Source organism: Lissotriton helveticus, chromosome 2_1 (genome assembly GCF_964261635.1).
Source record: "Lissotriton helveticus chromosome 2_1, aLisHel1.1, whole genome shotgun sequence".
Lineage (NCBI taxonomy): Eukaryota > Metazoa > Chordata > Amphibia > Caudata > Salamandridae > Lissotriton > Lissotriton helveticus.
Genome location: NC_136059.1, coordinates 675293173 through 675315236, shown reverse-complemented (window position 1 = coordinate 675315236; position 22064 = coordinate 675293173).

Here is a 22064-nt window from a genome sequence, read left to right as displayed (position 1 = left end):
CAAGCGCTACGATACCAGACAATGTTACAGGCAATGAATTAGCATTAAGCGCTACGATACCAGGCAGCAAGCTCTACGATACCAGACAATGTTACAGGCAATGAATTAGCATTAAGCGCTACGATACCAGGCAGCAAGCGCTACGATACCAGACAATGTTACAGGCAATGACAATGTTACAGGCACTGAAATGGCAGCAGGCACTACGATACCAGGCAGTAAGGAGGGGTAAAGCGCTACAAGTCTTGATGGTCAGAGAGCATGGGGAGCGACCGCTTCGGAGCAATCCAAGACGGTTGTGGCGTTGTATGTTGAGAAACATTGAGAAATGTAAATTTAAATTTATAGGGATATCACTGGCTGTGGATTTTTCACAGTGGTTTCTCGATGAATTGTGAATGCAATGCAAACGGGAATGCTCTGGTTGGCTGGACGCAATCTGAATAGAAAGTTGCGGCCACCATTTATCTATCTGGAACGGTGCCTGGTGCTGAAAATCTGTGTGAAAGCCCACATAAGAGGTCAGGGTGGAGATACTCTGACGCCATTGTTGAGAAATTGGGGTGTTAGTGACACAAGTTGTGTGTTCAAAGTAGATTTTTTTAATTGCGTGCAATATTTGCAATGAAGACACGACTCCCAGTGTGGCCCTCCATGTGCCATCGCAGGGCAGCCACGGCCCATGCAGGCAACAGCGGTGGAGCAGTGGGGCTGGCTGGGGGTGATTCCAAAGGACGATGACGCGGGAAAATTATTTATTTATTTAATTTTCCCTCTGCATCATCCCCTGCACCCGGCCCCACCGCTGTTACCTGCAAGGACCGTAGCTGTCGCAGGGACATGGTGACTATCAAAGTTGTCGTGAATATTAGTAGAAATATTTAGAAAATATGAATAATCATTAATATGCATAGGTATAGAGATAATAATAAATATTTTTATAAAGTTAATTATATTGTGAGTTGTCTACTGTGATGGTTAGAATTAATTATATAGCTATATTTTTTTTACTGTGGTGGGGCTATTGAATTCTTTCTATTGCTTTCTGCTTTCGCGATATAACCGCGGGATCACGATTACCGATGTCATTGTGATCTCAACCTCACTGCGAAAAGGAAAATAGGTTTTATAGCTGGTTGTTCTAGAAAAACAACGTCGTTGGGACGTCCAGAATAACTGCAAAAATGGAAACTAGGTCTTAAAGATTTCTTTTAAAGAAACATAGCGGCTGAAGAGGAAAAAGCGGCATCAGTTCTGCAAAGGTTTTTTTCCATTAGGATTTTCAGCCCTGCCCCAGTCAATGTGCCTAGGTCATTGCAACCACACTGCACAATCATCAGGTGAAGAGTTTGGGAATCTGAAATGGATTTAACCAAAGCCAACAACTGATGAACCTTTAACCCTCTCTGGCCAAATCAAGTAATCTGCATATTTAGCAAAACTAAGTACCTGTCAATACTGCTCTTTTTTGCTCTCTTAAGCCGAATAGATATAGCTGTGACCCACAATCCACACTCTAAGCATTTTGAAGTGATGGACCAATGGTAGTGAGGAGAAGGCTGGAGCGGAATGAGGAAGTTACAATGGAGGTGTTTATTTTAATTTTTATAAAAGGATATACCTCATCGGATGCTTTCAGCATGAATGCGAATAAAATTAGGTATTGTGTTGGATGTCTTAGCAAGAAGTCTTATTATTGGCTGCTACTTAAGAAAAAAGATGAACTACAGACATGACTATGTTTTTGAATCTGTGTAGTAAAACACATCTGCTGTATCTTAATTGGAAGCAGCATGTTCCTTCTAGAATGTGTTGTGAACTTGTGGCCTACTGGTTGCACTGGGTTGCTAGGTACACTGAGCTAAGAACTTATTGAGGGGGAGGGTGTTAAAGAGACACAACATTTTTATTAAAGTTGAGGAGTGATTAAAAAATTTAAGTAATGGCAAATTTTAACATCCAACTCTGGACTATGTAATAAGCTGTTGTGTAGTATTTACATTTCTGAAAAATGAAGTTAGATATAGCTTTGATCTCCTGTTTGTTTCTGCAATTATTCAGTGATCATCATAAAAATGTGCCAACAGGAACCTTCTTTTGAAAGAGAGGGAAAGGGTTAACAGATGCTAACCATTCACAAGCGGAGATGCATTAGTCTAAAATGAAAGACATGATTTCATTTGCTTCCTTTCTCATGATAATAGAGTGGATAGTTGAAGAGGTTGCCATTTTAGGTTTGCTTTGTATGAGAGTGATGTACCATTTTTGTGGTTAGTTTTAACAAATCTTATGAGAGTCAAAACTCTCCAGAAAGAGCTAAAGCAACAATGTAATCTACAAAATCAATTCACTGGCATGTATATAATGTAGTGGTTATTTTAAAAATGTGCATTAGTAATGAAGATGTATATGGGAGTTTGATTAAAGGAGTATCACAGTGATGTGAAAAAATATATATTAGATGAACTGTATCTATTAGATGGTATGCATTTAAGAGGTTAGTGGTGAATGTTTCGGGAGGTAACAGAAAAATGAATTAGTGCCTCTTTATTGCATTGTGTATTGGTTTTTTTTTAAAATAACAGTATTGTCTTGTGGAAAGTTGCAATGAGGAACTATGAATGTTTTAAATGTCTCAACATCATGTGCATAATAGATACATATGTTATTTTCCTTCTGGGAGTTGTAGTACTTTTAGTAACATTCTTAAACAGGAATAGTGTAGTGAGAAAGAATTAGAAAGAAGTAATACATGTTAGGCATGTCTTGGGAAATGGTTTTCAATCTGATTTTTACCTTACATGACTGCTTTGCATGTGCTTAGATGGTGAGATAAGGTTTTTGTGCTTGTACATTGCTATATATACAATGGTACTTTTGAATTTACTTAAAGATGCAGAGAGGTATGTATTTTTGCTGATGAAAATGTCATGTATATGGTGAGGGTAGTGTTTTTCTTTAAACATAGGTGAGGGTAGTGTTTTTCTTTAAACATAGTTTGTTTAAAAATGAGAAGGATTAATAGTGCAGAATGCCTCGAGCTAGCTTCATTTCGAGTATAACCTTTGCTTGAGATATGCTGAATATCATTTTTAAAAGCGGAAGTAGTATTTTAGAAATTATGTACGTATGCCATTCGCAAAAGTTTTTGTGCTTTGAAATGTTTCAAAATGTTGTTATCCGTTTTAGAACATTACTGATACATGTGCATGCTCACTAACAAAGCACTGTATGTTTCTAGAGAGCCAAGTATGCAATAATGTATCAAGTGTAATGCCTAGATTCCGCTCACACAGCTCAGAGGAAAAGCATATATATAGTAAAACATGTAGTTTGATACTGACAGAAGGAGATAACCAATGAGTCAGAGATATAGTGACAACTGTTATGTATATTACAGCAATACAGGTACTTTCACACTCAGTCAGGCAGTATTCAGGCACTCATGCAATCACCCAGTCACTACTTAGGCAGTCATCAAATCAATGATTTATTATCCATAGAGTTATTCAGTTAACCAGACCGTAAACATGTACTCTAGAAATCAGGCAGACAGAAATGATGTAGTCATTGAACTATGCAAGCACTACCCATGCATTCATCTAATCATCTAGGTACTAACTATTGACTTTTAGCAATTAGCAAGGCTGTAACTATGCAGTCATTGTAACGTTTTGCAGAACCTATGCAGCCATCTAAATACATACTTACAACCCTTAGAGTCATTGTCATAATTACATAGAGAGTACCATTGTAGTACCACCTGTAGGACCACCTGCTCACAATAAACTTCTGGAAAAGTAGATTCAAGAAAGAGGAGTGGGTGTATAATGCCTATTCATTTTACTAAAAAGTATATTATCCACTGATATTCCTTACTTCCCCGGTCATGTGATGTTCCCAGATTGTGCACTGTACTAGTTTTGGAGCAGTTTTTAATTCCCATTGGTTTGGGTAACAATGGGTAGGATGATGGGTGGTTGGTAGCTATGTTCTATTTGTGAATTCAGATGTTGAGTTATTTTTCAAAATTGTTCTTTTTTCATAAATGTGTTGTTAAAATAAAGTTAAACCGACAAGTTACTAAACAGCTAGACTCATATTTTGTGTAAAATATGTCTATATATCTATTTTTCACTTTGTAATTTGTATTAGTAACTACTGATGTAATTCCGACCTCCGGTGTAGCTATGAAGAAGGAAAATGCATTTTTGAGAATACAAAGGAGAAAGTTATATTAGTATCTTACTAAATAGCTACACTGAAACCTTATGTAAAATATGTCTATATATGTGTTCTACACTTTTTTAAAGCACCCAGTATTTGCAGCCTGTCCTTAGCAATGCCACTCATAGAATCATACATGCAGTACCCCTGTAATCATCAAGGACGTCTTTTCTCCATCACTCTGCAAGCATGCATCATGGCATAGTACTAGTTGGGAGATGAAGTTCCCTTGGTTATTCAGGGTGTAAGGGGGTCAAGTATCCCTATTGTTACCTCTTGCAAATTCCACACAGTCAGTTTGCTAAGAGGTCTTCTGAGGCCACACACCCTTTCTGCACCACTCTGCAAACACGTCTACTGGCACACTACTGGTTGGGGAATACTGTTGTCTTGGATGCTAAAGGACCTTGGGGTCCAAGAAGCCCTCCTGGCACTTTCTTTAAGCTCTATTCAGCTGGATTTCTGAGAGCTGGTCAGAGGCCCCACCCCCTTTCCACACCATTCTGCAAAGATCATTGCTACATACAAAACCATGGGAATTCACTGAAAAACCAAAGGTTACAGGAAAGTTATAGTTGGGAACTGGCTTTTAAAACACTTTAGAAATTGACTGAAAAAGCTAAAAGTTACAGGGGTGTTATAGTTAGGGAATAGGTTAAAAAAAAGTATACATTCAGTGAAAAAACAAAGGTTACAGGGACGTTATAATTAGGCTGAGATTTCACTTGTACAAAACCAGAGAAATTCAGCAGTTATAGTCAGCTGAGCTAAAAATGTCTATATAAATATACAAAGAGTCCCTCCTGCTAGAGAAGAATAAAGATGCAACCTCCTTGTGCGACGTGAAAAAGACAATGTGTTTTAGATAACCCTCACCCATCATGGTTGCCCCATGGTGGCATGCTTTATCATAGGGTTTATCCCTGACCTTCTATGGACAGGGGTGTGCTACTACCTGCAAAGACGAAGGAGCACTTCACAAACAAATTTTCCTATACACCTATGTTGATTGGAATTATGGTGTGGGTTACTTATGTGTACAAAGAAAAGGTTAAAAATCTAACTAGTGGGAAAAATAAATGTATTTACTCCCATGGTTGATATGTTAAAATCTGGGGTGTCTGGAAATGTTGCCCTTGTCTACTAGTTTCAAGCACTACCCAAGGCTTTTCTTCAGGACCACAACAGGGGAATGTGCCTACTCCTAGAGTTGTATTTACTCATAATGTACCCAATAAACAAAATATGTGGAAATAAAAGTTATACAGCACCTAATGGGTCTGTTTAGATTTGATTTCAGAAATCCTACAGAGGTTGAGCGAGAAAGAAACAAAATGTTTTTTAAATGTACGGCACATGGGACTTCTTAATGTTCAAAATCATTATTGATTGTAATTGGTGAAAATGCAGTCCCGTCGGAGGTGGTCAGATAACCACGGTCGTGTTAGAAGCAGTGGGTCCTACTGCTGGATTACAATGCAGACAAATGCACAAAAATCCAACTACCATGGCCAATCTGATTCTGACAGAAATTTCTGACCAGGGTGGTATCGGAATGGACCAATGGAGGCTGTGGGCGAGCAGACCACCCTACGGACTGCCCGCCCTATTATGATGCATCATTTATACGAGCCAACGGTAGCGGTCCAACCAATTTATCAGAGATGGCAGGTAAGGGAGGGATATAAGACTGATACCCACCTCTACATAGCTTGCCACTTCCTGCACCGAGATGTAGCCCATTCTACACATCCTGCCGATACTGTACCTGCTCACTCACGGCTAAAATCTGAACTGTCGTGGACGCCACCACTTGTAAGTGACACATCGACCCGTTCACATAAAGTCACCACAAAATTGAAGCAGCGCCATGGAAGAGCAGGCCTGTACTGTTGTCTTAAGGAATGGGTGTGTGCGGACAACATGTCCCCAAAGGAACACGCCCGGACATATAACCAATATCAAATATATGAGAAGACGGAAATGAAGGAGCCTAAAGGGACCTTTGAAAGAGTGAGTATTCACAGACGTATTGAAGTGTTCCGGGGTTGACTGTGGTTATTACGGGCAGCTGTTAAAAGCTGGTCCTAAAGGAGTCTCCATATCATCCCCTCTCTCATGGCATAGTCTATTATCAACTCTGCAGAGGACCACCTACCACTGCTGCCAATGAAACACCTAAAAGTCCATTCCCATTATTGATAGGTCACACCTGAAGCATCACCATACATATCATGCTCTAAAGTCAGAGTTGTAACTCCTAGATCTAATGCAAGTAACATTTGGCAAATCCAACTGCACTGAATCCCTGTAGATGCAATGTAAATAGTGTCAATGTCAACAGATATTTTGATGTTTTGCTATGTCACAAAATAAATATCATACAGGAGTGGGACAATATGGCTAATACATTTGTACATATTAGATGCTTGTAAACTATGCTCTCATGTATGTCACCCACGAACCTGAGAGAAACCCCTCAGGACACTCATCACACTCAAACTACTGCTGTGGAGGACACTAAAAACACAAACAACTACACATTCCAGCAAACCATAAAAATCTACCATAATAGAGGAGACCGAGATGGTGTGCATGTGTCAATTTGTGTAGGTCAAACATCCCTGGGGAAAATAAACAGGCACAGCACATCACCTGCCTGAAAACTCTACTAGTCAACTTTGCCCCACACTAAACATCAAAAATATGGTTTCACACACTACATACCCCCCACACCCCGAGACACCACACTGTGGATAAGGCTAAGGACGTTCAATCCCTGGACCAAACATATCTAGTGGATCTCTGTATGTAACATCACTAAATGTTTGTTTCCACCAAATCTGCATGGTTACACCTATGTCCAGATCAGTGACAATCTACAGGCATACACTCACAAAATCTACATGTGTAGACAGCTCAGAAACAGGTGTGAAGAAGAGTGCAATAAACAGTGGTACAATACAGCACCACCTTATGAAGGACACAGCTCTCATAAAATGTGACACCTTCACCTTGTCTATAAGCTAGTTCTTGTTGAGACATTGATAATACAACTGTCTGGATGACTCTGTCAAAATATAAACTACTGCACTACAAAAGCAGTGTAGTGCCCCTTCCAACATCACACACATTAATATGATATGTCAGGTCAATGGGTTTGTCAAAAACTACAGTCTCATATATGTAAAGGCCACGTTGTAAAGACATCCTGCAGATGTGGGTATCCAAGTCAGGTGGACTACTGGAAGGCAACAGGCAAAGGACACAGTCCAGGTTACATTTTCATCAATATTACCTTGTGCATAGGACCTGTGGCATGGTGTTGAATTGGGAACACCATTATTGTCATAAATTTGACCTGCTCATGCAGCTGTTGTGTAAGTGCAAGTGCTATGTGGCCAGGTTAGGCCCATATATCGAAGGGGCTCATTTCTTACATTGTCCTATTTTTCACAGTAACATTTCTGCCATGGCCTTTTGCACATATTTGCGTTCACTAATACAGCAACGCTGTATCAGTTTCTCTGAAACTACTTGATTAACACATCTTGCTTAGCACATTATCATGTTGCCTCGAACATCATATGCATGGCCCTTCTACACACTATGTACAAATGTCATTCTATCTTCATCCACCGGGCGATGGGGCTACCTACAAATCGATAACATCACTAATCTATATGCACATCGCAAGGCTTTCTATAATAAATCAAGAGCATCCCAATAGATTAGCAGAGGAGGCACTTCAGCTGACACTGAGGGTCTCTGCATGCTGAGACTTCACCTTGCATCTCTGTGAGGGGTGTTCAGTTTGTGAACAATACCGGGTCCTATTTTCTCCACCACCAGGTAATGGGGTTGAATTGTACCTTAGGTGATTTTTCACTTCACACTTACACATATTCTAGGAGCACTCAGAGTAGGGGTTGCATAGTAGGAGTATGCCTGATTACTGTCTCGTTTATATGCCTGCATATATACTTTTTTAGCACCATGGTAGACCTGTATCTACTATTTTATCTTTTGATGCTTGTAATCACCTTCATCTGCTTCTGTCTATCAAATATCACAGCACATGAATCCTAAACAAGAATAACGTTGGTTAAATAAATATATTGAAAACGTCCCAGTGTGTATTCTCTGTATATTTCTCCGAGCACACATAAGCAAGAGTGACTGAGCAAAAGGTCCTGATGTGTTTCCATCATCCCTGAGGGCTGAGGGTTGTCATGTTCAGTTGTTGCCAGACACCATTTACCCAATGGTAAGGTTAGGGTGCTTACGGTGGCACTGTGAGCAAGCTGGTCTCTAGGCCAACATATCCTGGGGGGTAACCAAAATCAGTCTAGGCACCTCACTTGAAGTCTATGTTGTCCAACAAATGGGCCGGTCCTATGCATTAGTGGGAACAAGTCCTTTAAAAAAAAAACTACAGCATTGACACATATCCACCACACAGCTCACCTAGTACAGCAAACCTGAAGATGTGGACATTGGGCACGGCAAGATATGATACTTACCATAACAGATGACACAAAAATCAATGTATGCAAGAATTACAATTTATCTAACTCATGAAACCATAGAACATTGACCCTCGTCCTCCTGCACTCCATAACTTGCTCCAAGGTTTGACTAGAATTACCACTGCAAATGGATCAGCTATCATGGGGAAACAAACCCAACACATGTCAAGAAAAACAAATAGTAACAGAAACAGATGCAGGACAAAGGTCAACACAAGCTATTCAGTCTTTATTAAGACAAATCCCTCAATATTCATATTATGCCACGACCCATGCCAACACGATCACTGCCAGGAAAACCTCCCGAGGAAAGGGGCATCCAATAGGCAGTCCAGGCACCTCCGGTAAGTCAATGAGGTGGGCTGGGGTTTGGATGGGGGACCTGGGGAGGATTTGGCTTGGGATTGAAAGGGTTGGGTAGGTCGGTGGGAGTGATGGACTTGGGATTGGGTGGTCTGGATTCCGGTGTGGGAGGGCTGGACTCAGGTTTTGGAGGACTGGGATGTATCATCTGTGGGATTTTGTAGCCTTTTAGGGTAGTGAGGGGAATAGAGAGGTTGGGAACAGGTGGATGACTCTTGATTTTAGAAGGTCTGGGGTAAGTAGGGGAAGAGGATATTTTGGTTTTGGTTCGGGTGGCCTGAAATCAGAATGGGTGGGTTGGTATTTTTTACCCCCTTTCGTGGTAGGGGGTTGTTTTGCAGTGGGGGCCCAGGTGTTTGAGGTGTTGATGTGGAAGGGTAGGGTAGGGAAACCAAACGTTTTGAGTTTTAGGGGTCAGCTGTGGCAGGGAAAAGTTCAAGGGCACACAGGGTAAGAGTTTTGCAAGACTGGAGAGGAAGAATGGCAAGGAGTTGGGTCTTGGAGGTAGAGGGATGTGAGGTCTGATATGTTGATGTACGTGCTACAGCAACCACCACCAACAACCAGCAATGCAAGATCTATGCTTTATACTGCAACAGCAATAGCCAGTGGTGACTATCAATGCAAAGCTCCAGCAACATCCCTCTACGACCCCTGATCCGATCTTTGTGCTACAGCGAGAACCATCCACGACGCTAGGCCGGCTCTTCGTGCTACAGCGATGACCATCCTCAATGCTCCTTGTGCTGTCAATGCCCCCTCCACCACAAACTGGACTTTTCAGGTCAACTTTTTCAGCATGATTAACCTGGTTCCTATATCTGCCCAACTCTGCATCGTGGTTGGCCTTGACTTTTGGCTTTCCCCCGGTCTAGCATAACCAGATTACCATGAGTGCTGCTTTGTGCTTTTAGGCACTAAACCTGTCTAAATCTTTGAAATTGCTTATCTCCAGTTCCACTGAGTGGATGTATGTCGTTTTGGTATCAAATTATTTATTACATTTTACTCTATGTTTCTAAATTGGTGTGGGATTTTTCTTGAGTTATGAGTCACTTTGAGAGCTCCATAAATACTTTACACTTTGGGGTCCATTAGGATCCGCCCGTCATCCTTCCGCTGCATGGGACCACCCGCCATAAGGGCGGGGGTCCCGTCCTACAGATTAGGATGCGCCCGCCACAGTGATGGGCGCTTCTTGCATTTTTAGCATTGCGGCGGGCGGTGCTTTCGGCACCATCCGCCGTAATGCTAAAAAAGCATGTTGTGCATTTCAATGCACAACATGACAGGCACCGCGAGGTGCCTGTCATATTGTGCATTGAAATGCAGGGGGTTACCATAGGTACCCCCCATGTGCATCCCCACCCCCCGGAGTCCCTGGGGGCACGCAACGGGCCCCCGCAGGGGGACTCCTCATGCCTTTCCGAATGGCATTGAAAAATGCCCATCATAATATGGCTGGCGGTGTCTGATAGACACCGTCACCATATTAGTCCTTTTCCGCCCCGGTAGCAAGGCGACTGGGGCAGAAAAGCAGCGGACAGTCTTTCCGTCCACAGAGCTCCCCCCCCCGCCATACTAATATGCGCGGGGGGAAACAAGTGTGGTTGTCAGGCGGATTGCCCCCGCCAGGCTGGCGGTGGCTACCGCCAGCCTGGCGGGGGGCAATCCGCCCGACATCATAATGGGCCCCTTTGTCTCTAGGTTAAGCCTGACTGCTTTTTACCAAGCTACTAGAGGGTTAAACACAGATTAATTTACTGACTTTTGTGGTTCACCCTGACAAGGAGTGTGGTTGTTGCTGTAAAGTATTTTCACCTTTCAGACCGATGTTTCCTTGCAAAGAGTAATTTCCCATAGTGTAGAAGGATTCCCGCCTTCAAAACAACCAATATCTGCAATACAGTGTCTGAAAAGTAACATGATCATAATCTAGCTTACCAAGAAAAGCTTTGCACAAAAAAAAATTACATTTGTGCACAGCCATGTGACATGGTACAGATGAAAACAGAACACTGGGGAGTCAGGACTCTGTAGCTACCAAAGAAATTCATTTGACTCAATCTACTGCTTGAATTATGAACACAACAGACACTGTGACATGGCAGGGATGAGATGGAATAACTACTTTGGGAGTAATTTCAATGACAGCAAGTCCGCATGCAGATGCTTCCGAGAACCCTTTTTTTTTAAATACCAATTTATGAAGTAATGACATTTTGGCCATGTGACAAATGAAGAAATGAAAGTAATAATCTTGCAAAATTCCATTAACATATGATAATGTGAATTTTTACTAGTGATTCAATTTAGGGATTGACAGCTAATTTGAGGTTTGGTATTACCTAAGCTTTTATTTCATATGGCGTCGGAATGAGTTAGATCCACTCCTTCAACTTATTGTTCCTGTATGCAGATGTAAGCTGTGTTTAAACTGACCAATAAGCAGCAATTTGCAAGGTACATAGCAATGGACCATTATCACACAAAATATTCTATTGATTGTGAACGTCTTCCAGAACATTGGCATTGATTATTTTACGCATTAAGATTTTAATTTTAATATTCTCATTTTAATACCTTTAGGAAGTTAGCATTGATTATTTTATCCATTAAGATTTGAATTTTAATGTTCCCGAAATAATACCTTTAAAAATAGTGCAAGTGAATACGCTTCCAAATCCCTACCCTCTACAATGTATATATTAATATTTATAGGCATATATAATTATGAAGCAACTTCTTTCTAACTTTGAGCCTTTGTCAGTTAATTCCCTTTCAGTTGATACACAGAAGTGGCATGAATGAGGTAACAGCAAGACACGAGTTTACTGGAAAGCATGCAACCATGTTATACTCTAAGGAACTCTGTACTGGGGTGAATGTATGACATTGTTCCGTATTCTGTCCATCAATTGTTATTTTTGCATACTCTAAATTTACACCATCAATAAGTGCCCAAGATAAACTCCACTGGGTCAAAACATGAAGATTTACGCCGATGCAGTAAGATGTGAACTTGAGAATTCGGTGAAAAACGAAAATCACATGGAAAACATGTGGGTGAGACAATATTTTGCCGTTTGTGTCGTTTGCACTATGCAAGACAATGCATTGATTCTAGGTGGAGCATTCAGCATGGTGCTGCTGACCATGGGCACTGGTAAAAAAAAACTCACTCTTTAATGATGTCAGTCTGTCCTCACCAACTTCATATTACTGTTGCTCAGTATGAATACGGATATCTTTGCTCAGGATTGATGAGAATCATGAGCGATTAGATCAGACCGGACCCAGAGAATGCATATGACATTTTCTCCCTTCTCCCTAGAGAAAGATCGGTGCTAGTGGTAAGTTTTTCAAAGGAAAGTGACAACATTTCAATTCTATCTATGAAAGGTTAGTGGTAAAAAAACATAACAGTTCTTTGACACTATAGAAGGTACTTTGGAGGCAGGTAATGTTTGTGACGACGGTGACATCCTCAATAAATGATTTGTGAAAAAGTGATATGCGTAAATGATGAGGCGTTGGAGAGCTACTAATCATAGCATCTCATCCCTAGCAGGATGCAAACAAGGCACTCTTTTTCCAGGTATAATAACATATAATGGTAAACGTGATATAACTTCCTTACAGCATGCTTTCACTGCTATATCCCCATAACTGTCAGGTACTAGTTTGTGCATCCCACCCACCAAGCACAAAACATACTTGGGTTGTGCAGGGACACTACATATTGCACAAAGACAGAACATATCCTGACAATTGGGGTATTACAGCTAGCGCCATTAACAAGTGTGGGCCCCCTAAATCCAAGGAGGATGTCTAAAATATATGCCAAATCCATAATGTATCATATATAGAATTATCGATGGGTAGCTGTTAATTACTGGATGTTATTCCCTGAGAGGTTCTGCCTGAGTAGCTACAAAAAAAGAAGAGTTTCGCTCGAGGTTTCTAAGATAGCACTCAAAACTGAGAGATGGAAAACATCCCTGTAACTCACATTTTATCCATCCATAATTTCATGTGGTGTATGTACGACCTAAGCATCTGCCCCTGCTTACAAAATATACAGAGGAGCTGAGGAGTTATGCGATGGCCCCCAAATTAAAAAAATAAATACCTGCCACCCAGCCCCTGAAAAAATCTTACAGTACCCATCGTTAAATATATATCAAAATACATGGCCTTCTACCCCCCACTCCCACCACCCTCTGAAAAATACTCCACTCCCTTCACCGAAGGTGAAAAAATAACCGCCCCTCCTGCCACCCACCCCGACCACCTTCTTTCCAACTCTACGCCCCCCACCCAAAGCTGCGTTCCCCGCTCTGACATTGAAAGGGGAGAGCCGTTAACAAGCTAACAGTTACTCTGTGAGAGCCATTGTCAGCATGGCTTTATTTCCCCTGTCAGTCTGGATCTGTAGAGACCCGTGCTCTTGACACTGGAGAAGGTGATAGGCCAAGCAGAGCACCAATCACGTCGTATGTCTCCTATGGGTCTGTTGAGAGACTGGGAAGGCAAAACAAGGTGAGTGAGACCAACAACCGCCATTCTGCCGTCACGCTTGGGCCTCTGGAAACATGTGTGAGGAGGCAGACAAACAGGAAGCAAGCTTTTTCCCTTGCGAAATTACAACAGTGGATAACCACTTAGGTTGACTATTATTGTGACATCACTGCAGTGAATAACTGGATTCCAACCTTGGTTTCCACACTAAAATATTCTATGGAAGCCATTAACAACAATTCAGCGTTAACCTCAACAAACCAATGTTCCAAAATACTTTCTTGTCCTACAAAGTCCAATAAACTAGGTTCAAATGGAATGGAATGGAATACCTAACAACTGATGATACCTTAAAAGGCAGTCACTCCTTCTAGTACTTTCTATATTTTATTTCATGTATATTGAGCATGCAGAACCATTCACTCACTACAATTAATAAAGTAGCAAGAGGAACTGATTAGAAAATCACATCACAGTCCGAGAAGAAATGCGAAACTATTTTTTTCAGTTCAATAAAACTTTATTAAGCAAAGTATGTAAGAAAACAATACATAGTATAACAAGTAATCATGTAAGGGATGGGGGGAAGGGAAAAAGGGAGGAGGGAAAATCAGAGTACAAATTGTAATTGAGAACATAATAATAAACTTATCATGGGTGTTACATAAGCAGGAAGAAAGGGTATATTGATTAAGCAAGCAAGGAAATGCAAAAGGAATATACAAATAGTAATAAGAAAAAATAAATGAAACGACAAGGACATCATGGGGGTTTGGTTACTTCCTGCTGAGCAGGTTGTGGACAAAAGGAAGGCGCAGTACATCTATCTAAATACATTGTGATAGGAAGCCGGAGATCTGCACGCTTGGCTGCCAACTGGGCAGGAAAAACAAAGGCAGTATCAAGTCTATGGTTATGACATACATTATACCACCATGCTTTAAAAGAAATAGTAGAAGAATTTTTCCAATTAACAGTAATCTGTTGAAACGCAACAGCTATTAACAAATCAACAATGCGAACACAAAGGTCAGTTCCAACCCAACAGGGAGAGAGACTTCCCAAGAACAGGTGAGTCGGTGATAGGGGGATACAAGTGTGAAAAATAACATTAATTTGGGCCCAAACCTGTAACCAAAAAACATGTACATCTTTGCATAAAAATAGCATGTGAAATAAAGTAGCATTAGGTGTGGAGCAAGACCAACACAAATTCGGAGTAGTAGGAAAACGCCTATTAAGAGTGGAAGGGGTGTGAAGCAATCGGTTGTAAATAAAAAACATGGATTGTGTCAAGGATGCTGCTCGTGATGTTTTACGAATTTTTGTCCAAATCTTGTCCCAGAATGAAGACGACCAGGAGGAGGATAGGTCATGTTCCCAGTGCTCTTCCACTTTAGACTTAGGCCTAGGGAGTGATTGTTTATGTATGTACTTGTAGAGAATTGAAGCGTTGGGGGTAGCTCGTAGGATGGAATGGAGTTGGGAGATAGGACTAGAAGAAGGAAGGGAGGAAGAATTCCGTAATAGTTTTGTATGGATCTCCATCACCGCATTCTTGAGCTGCAGGTATTTGGGAGCAAAAGACAAGGGCAAACCAAAAATGGAACACAAGTCATGGAAAGGTAGGAAATTGGAATTGGAGAAGAGTTGCGAAATCCAAACCAACCCCTTGGACCTCCAGGATTTCCAGTAAAAGGGTTTGTGACGAATTAGAAGGAACTTATTATGCCAGATGGTAGAAGAGAGCAACAGATGTCGGGGGATGAGGGTTAGAAGACAAGAGGAGTTTAATAGTGAATTTATGAATAGGAGTGGGAAGCAGAGAAGGCTTGCCTGAGAAAGAGATGTATTCTGCAAAGGAGAAAGGGGAAAGGAAAAGGCGTTCAAGCTTTGTCCATAAAGGGCATGGGGAATCAGGATCTTGCAACCAAAAGGAAGCTTGTCGTAACAAAAAAGCCTTGTGATATGCCGGGAAATCCGGGAAATTAACTCCGCCTTCAGAAACGGGGCGAATGAGCCTGAAAAGGGACATTCTAGGTTTTTTGTTATGCCATAAGAAGGAAGATAGGAGTGAATTGAGTTGCTTAAAAAACTTGGTCGGGATAGGGACAGGAATATTGGATATAATATATAAAATGATGGGGGATAACATCATTTTAATAGTGTCCAAACGACCCCACCAGGACAAGTAAAGAGGGTGCCATCTGGCTGTGAGATCGGAAATTTTCTGAGTACATTTACTCAAGCAGAGGGAAACTGTATCTCGTATGGAGGGAGTAATGTGCAAACCTAAATATTTAATGTGGGAGGGACTCCAGGTAAAATTAGAAACGCTAAAATCAGGCTTGAAGGTGAATTTCGTTAAGGGTAAAATCTCGCATTTATCGTTATTAAGCTTATAACCAGAAATGGAGGAGTAATTCTGTACTTCCTCTAGGAAAGCCGGAATAGAAATGGTTGGATTAGAAATAAAAAGTAAAATATCATCGGCATAAGCCGCAAGTTTAATAGAAGACTGAGCAATTGGGAAGCCATGAATGTTGGGGTTCTGGCGAAGTTTGGAGAGAAAAGGTTCTAAAGCAAGATTAAAAAGGAAGGGCGATAGGGGGCAACCTTGTCGAACTCCTCTACCAAGATCAAAATAAGGGGAAATTTGACCATTGGCAAAAACTGCAGCACGTGGATGGGAATATAATAGGGAAACTAGCGAAATAAATCTAGGACCAAATCCAAACCAACCAAGAGTATGGAAAAGGTAAGGCCATTCTACTCTGTCAAACGCCTTCTCGGCATCAAGGGCTATCGCAGCAAGTGAATGTTGATAATGGGAGGATTTAGTTAATATGTTGAATAAAAGTCTGGTATTATCCGTTATAAAACGGCCTTTAACAAACCCAGACTGCTCTTCGCCTAAAAGATCGGGAAGTAAAAGATCCAATCTGAGTGCTAGGGCTTTAGCAAAAATCTTATAATCAATGTTGACAAGGGAAATGGGTCTGTAGTTTTTACAATATTGGACATCTTTTCCAGGCTTGGGTATTAAACAAATATGAGCATCAGAAAATGTCCCTGAGGAAGCGCCTAAATCAACAAAGGTAGTAAGAAGGGAGTGGAGTTTAGGAATTAATAGCTTGGAAAAATGAAGATAGAATTCAACGGTAAAACCATCGGGGCCAGGGGCTTTGTTAAGTTTAAGACGTTGGAGGGCGGTGAGTAATTCCTTTTGTGAAATGTCATTTTCTAAAAGGGAGAGATCAAGAGGGAAATGGGAAGGCTTATGTATGGACGAGAAGAAGTGTGTAAGTGAAGAAGGGGATGGGTGAGTGTCTGAGGTATAGAGGGATTCATAAAAGTGGGAGAATGTAGAAAGAATCTCTGCATCTTTATGTTGTAAATTAGCATTGGCATCAAAAACAGATTCAATATTCATCTTATCATGCTTGACCTTTAAGTAATTTGCAAGGATTTTGCCAGCCTTATTCCGTCCACCATAAAACTTAGCACTTGACTTCAATAAGTATAAGGAAGCATCTTCAGTGGATTTTTCATTAAGTTTAATCTTAGCAGCAATTAGGGTTTTCAGACTATCTGGGGAGTTAGAGGTGAAATAGGCGTGTTCCAATCTCTTAATGTCATGAAGAAGGTTGGTAGTGAATTGACGAGCAGCCTTGCGCTTCTTAGCAACATAGCTAATAATGAAATCACGTGCAGCCGCCTTAAAGGCGTCCCAGACCGTGTGTTTTGAAATGGGCGGAATATCATTGAATAAAAAAAATTCATCAAAAAAGGCAGAAAATGAAGTTGAGAACTTGGGATCCAAGAGAAGGGTATTATTAAAACGCCATCTCCTGGGCCCTTCCACCTTGGGGATCACATCAAGGCTGATCACAACCGGGGCATGGTCGGAGAGCAAAATTGGACCAATTTCAGCGGCAGTGAGTGTTTGAGTAAGGGTATGAGAGATAAAAATATAGTCAATCCGCGACTGGGATCCGTGGGACGGAGAGTAAAAGGTATATTCCCGCAGGGTCGGGTTACAAAGACGCCAAGAGTCAACAAGTTTGTGCTGGGATATGGCTTGGGAAAAAAGTTTATGTGGTTTATTAGGAACATAGGTAACCGTAGAGTTCCTGTCAAGAAATGGATCCAGGGTTTGATTACAGTCCCCAGCAAGAATAAAGTTATCATCCATGAATTGTGTGATACGTGGGGAAAATTGAGCCCAAAAAAGGGGTTCACCAGTTGTGGGACCATAAACATTAAGGAGAGAGATTGGAACACCTCTAAGTGATAGTCTGACATGTGTCCATCTACCACCGGTATCAGACTCTTGGGTAAGTACGGTAAAAGGGAGTGACCTGCGACATAAAATTGCAACCCCATTTCGCTTACCATCACCTTGTGAATAAAAAAGGCCTAACTAGAACTGGGGTTATTTTTAAAGTGAGGGAAATACTGGGCGCACTGCTCACGGTGGTATATGTGATACTGGTAGGTCAAGGTGCAAAAAATAGGTGAGGGGACAAAAAAGCCCTAAACCCCTCCAAGAAGTGATGTGCAGCGGCACACACTATACATATGAAAAATACAAGACCTATTGCACACAAGTATAACGGAGTATAGAATAGGATGTCTCAATGGACATTAGTAGATACAGGTCACAACAGTCGTCTGAAAGGAAAACGATTGGTAGTACGATTCCTCTTTTATTGATAAGATGGCCAGCCGACACGTGTTTCATCGTCAAGCGGTAACAATGCTTGCACGACTCCTCAGGGCTGGGGAGGATACAAAATACATGATGGAATTCGCGGTCACATAATATTGCATGATACTTAATCTTCAGTTGTTTATTCTAGTGCAGGTGCAGGGTGCAGGTTGAGATCGTGATAGTAAAAAAGTGACTATCTTGTGGAAGCACACAAAAACAAAGACCGAATCTGCATTCCGGAGTGGATATCTAGGTGAAGGTGCATAAGAGGTTGTGGATCACCAAGGGGCACGTCTGTGTCCGAACAAAATGCGGTGAAAATATAGTCCCCGTGTCTGGAAAGGCGGGCAGGGAAGGGAAGTGTAAAAATGGGAAATAATATATGTGGCACTGAAAGTGGGCCACGGTGTGTAGGGCGAAAAGAAGGTGCGCTTCCTACCTGTAGCGGAAAGGTACTGGACCACAGGTCTGTAGCATTACCAAAGGGGAGGAAAAACAAAGGGGCAAAACGATGTCAGAACCAGAATTTGCATGACCAGACGACAAAAAGCACTTATAACCTATCGTAAGAAATGCAGGGAAATACTTGGAAACACTGAATATTTACAGAATCATGGAGCTCACCGCTTAGCCGGTGATAATTCCGACCCGGCCCCGCTCGAGACCAGGTAGAGTTAGTTCGAAAACGTGTATGTGGATCCAGAGTCGCTAATGGTTCATGCGGTATTGGAGCTGAATGGGAGCAAAAAGATATGAAGAATATAGAATTATAAAACACTGCGTTTGTGTTCGGTCTGCGGTGAATAAGAGGGAGGCGTACAAAGTTAACAATTTGTACAGTCATGTTATTTGGCATCTCATCTTAAAAAAGTCGGTTAATGGTGCTTATTGTCGTCTGCTGCTCAGCGATATCGCACGACGGAGGAAACATCCATTCGGATGGTTGTGGTCAATAAAAGGACATCAGCGTAGCAACTGGATGTTCGGTATTTACATCCAGGAATACGAGCTGTGTGCAAAGAAAGACGGAGCCAGAGCGTCAGTATGCTCACTCCAGTACAAACGTACTAGCAATTACAAAGGTATTTTGAAATAGATCGGAAGGGGATCTATAGTAGTTATGAAAATAGGGCGATTCATAAACCTTACTCGTATAGTAAGGAGGAAGCCAGCAGGACGGGTGATCCTACGGGATTGTTCCGGGTGCGGACACGTGATGTCGACCCGGAAGTGTTTAAATAGTGGGAACGGGACCCGTATGTAGAAAAACTAGAGCGAGTGGTTGTCAGGAAGCGGGTGCGCATACCTGCGAGTCAACCAATGTGTATTACTACAAAGAGAAAAGAACGGCATGGAAAAGGAGGATTTCTTCAGATAAAAGGAAGACAAGATAGTCTTATAGAATGATAGAAGATAAAAAATAATAATTTCTTTTTTTTTTTAATAAAAATAAAACCATGCATTAACGTGCCCGCTCATGCATCCGATCCACATCATGCTATGGTGACAATATTACGAACTGTCAAGATTGTACATTTTACGGATATCGACAATTTCTTTCTATGCACATATTGAAAATGAATCTAGCGGTTGTTAGAAAAGGTAGTTCGAGTTACACATATGATAGTTCACTTTTAAATACCAAAAGATTGTGGCTCATATTATGCATTTTGAGATATCAACACTTTCTTTGCATGTACATCTTTGAAAATAAATATAGCGATTGAGCTACAAATATGATGATCAGCTTTAAATACCAAAAGATTGTGGCTCATATTGTGTGAATACAGTGAGTCTAATACTATTCTGATGTCACTTCTTACTTCATAACTTATGATAATACACTTAGGGGGAATCTTATTTCTTCCAATAAAAACCCCATGTAAACCTCATTAAGGGTGACCGAACGTAAGGCTGTTAATGAAGACATAATTAAACATTGTGAGTGACTTTTCATCAACTGCAGAAAATGACAAAAATTATAATGTGTATCATGGCTTCTGATAGAACATCGCACATTTCGTACAAACATATGCAGGGATCCAGATTTAAATATAGTTAATCACCTAAAAAGTATTGCATCTCTTGGTCAAAATTTAACCCATGAGACACGGTACGAAGACGAAGAATCCACATAGCCTCTAAACGTCTCAATTTCAATTCTCTGTTTCCACCTCGTACTCCAATTGGTACAGTATCAATCCCATAAAATGAGATTTGGTTGTCCAAGGATTGTTCATAGCACGCAGCCGCGTGCAGAGCAACAGGGTACCTGGGATCCTGTTTATGAATAGCTCTAATGTGTTCGGCTATTCTTTCTTTGAGGGGGCGGATGGTGCTCCCCACATACATTTTCTTGCATTTGCACTCAATAATGTATACCACATAATGTGTGGTACAATTGATATTGGTCCTGATGACATATGTCTCTCCATTGGTGTCATGAAATTCAGTTGTCTTGTTTTTGGCCCACCTGCACATAGAGCAGAATCCGCACTTGTAGAAACCTGTGTTTCGTTTGGTTAGCCAGTTGTCAGTTGTGTTGCTGCGAGGGATTGTCGGGCTCAACCTATTCCTCAAGGTCCTGCCTCTCCTGTAGGAGATCTGAGGATGTTCACCTATGAAGTCTGTAATGTTCTTGTCTTTCCTGAGGATGTTCCAGTGTTTGGTGAAAGTTCTACGTAGTACTTGGTGATGGCTGTTGTAGTCAGTGATCATACGGATTGTCTCCGATCCACTCTTCTTGTCAGTGTGTTTCACTTTTAGTGTGTCTGTTCTTTTGATTTTCATGACCCGAGAGGTGGCTGTTTTAAGCAGGTTATCAGAATAGCCTCTTTTGTTGAAACGCTCTTATCTTATCATCCATGAATTGTGTGATACGTGGGGAAAATTGAGCCCAAAAAAGGGGTTCACCAGTTGTGGGACCATAAACATTAAGGAGAGAGATTGGAACACCTCTAAGTGATAGTCTGACATGTGTCCATCTACCACCGGTATCAGACTCTTGGGTAAGTACGGTAAAAGGGAGTGACCTGCGACATAAAATTGCGACCCCATTTCGCTTACCATCACCTTGTGAATAAAAAACCTCACCCACCCAACCTCTACGTAACTTAGCAGATTCTACATCAGAGAGGTGAGTTTCTTGGAGAAATGCAATGTCAATATTCAATTTGGCAAGGTGTGATAAGATACGTTGACGCTTAATTGGGGAATTTATACCCTTGACATTCCATGAAACAATGTTCAGAGACATAACAGGTAAAGTAGGTCAATGAATACAAAATAGATGAGACAAAAATAGCAACCCATGAGTAAAAAGGAAAAGGAATTTGCAATGAAAGCGAGAAGGAGGAAAGAAAGGAGGAAATATATGAGATTAAAATAGTACAAAGAAGAAAAGAATGGAGTAGAGAACGAGGAGAAAGAACAAGAAAGTTGAGTACATGTGCAATGAATGAAAAACAAAAAGAAGGACAAAGGGAAAAGGTAAGGGAAAAACGTACCTACATAGGAAGAGAACGAGATGGAGAAGAGGGAGGATGGAACCATATAGGTGAGTCGACGCAACCAGGATCGGCTAGGCAGGGAACCGGGGAGACATCATCAGACAAGGTAGAGGTCCTGAAAAAACAGGTGGGAGAAAAAACTGTTAAAATACGAATAAAAAACGGAACAAAAAGACTGAGAACATGAAACAGGAAATGACG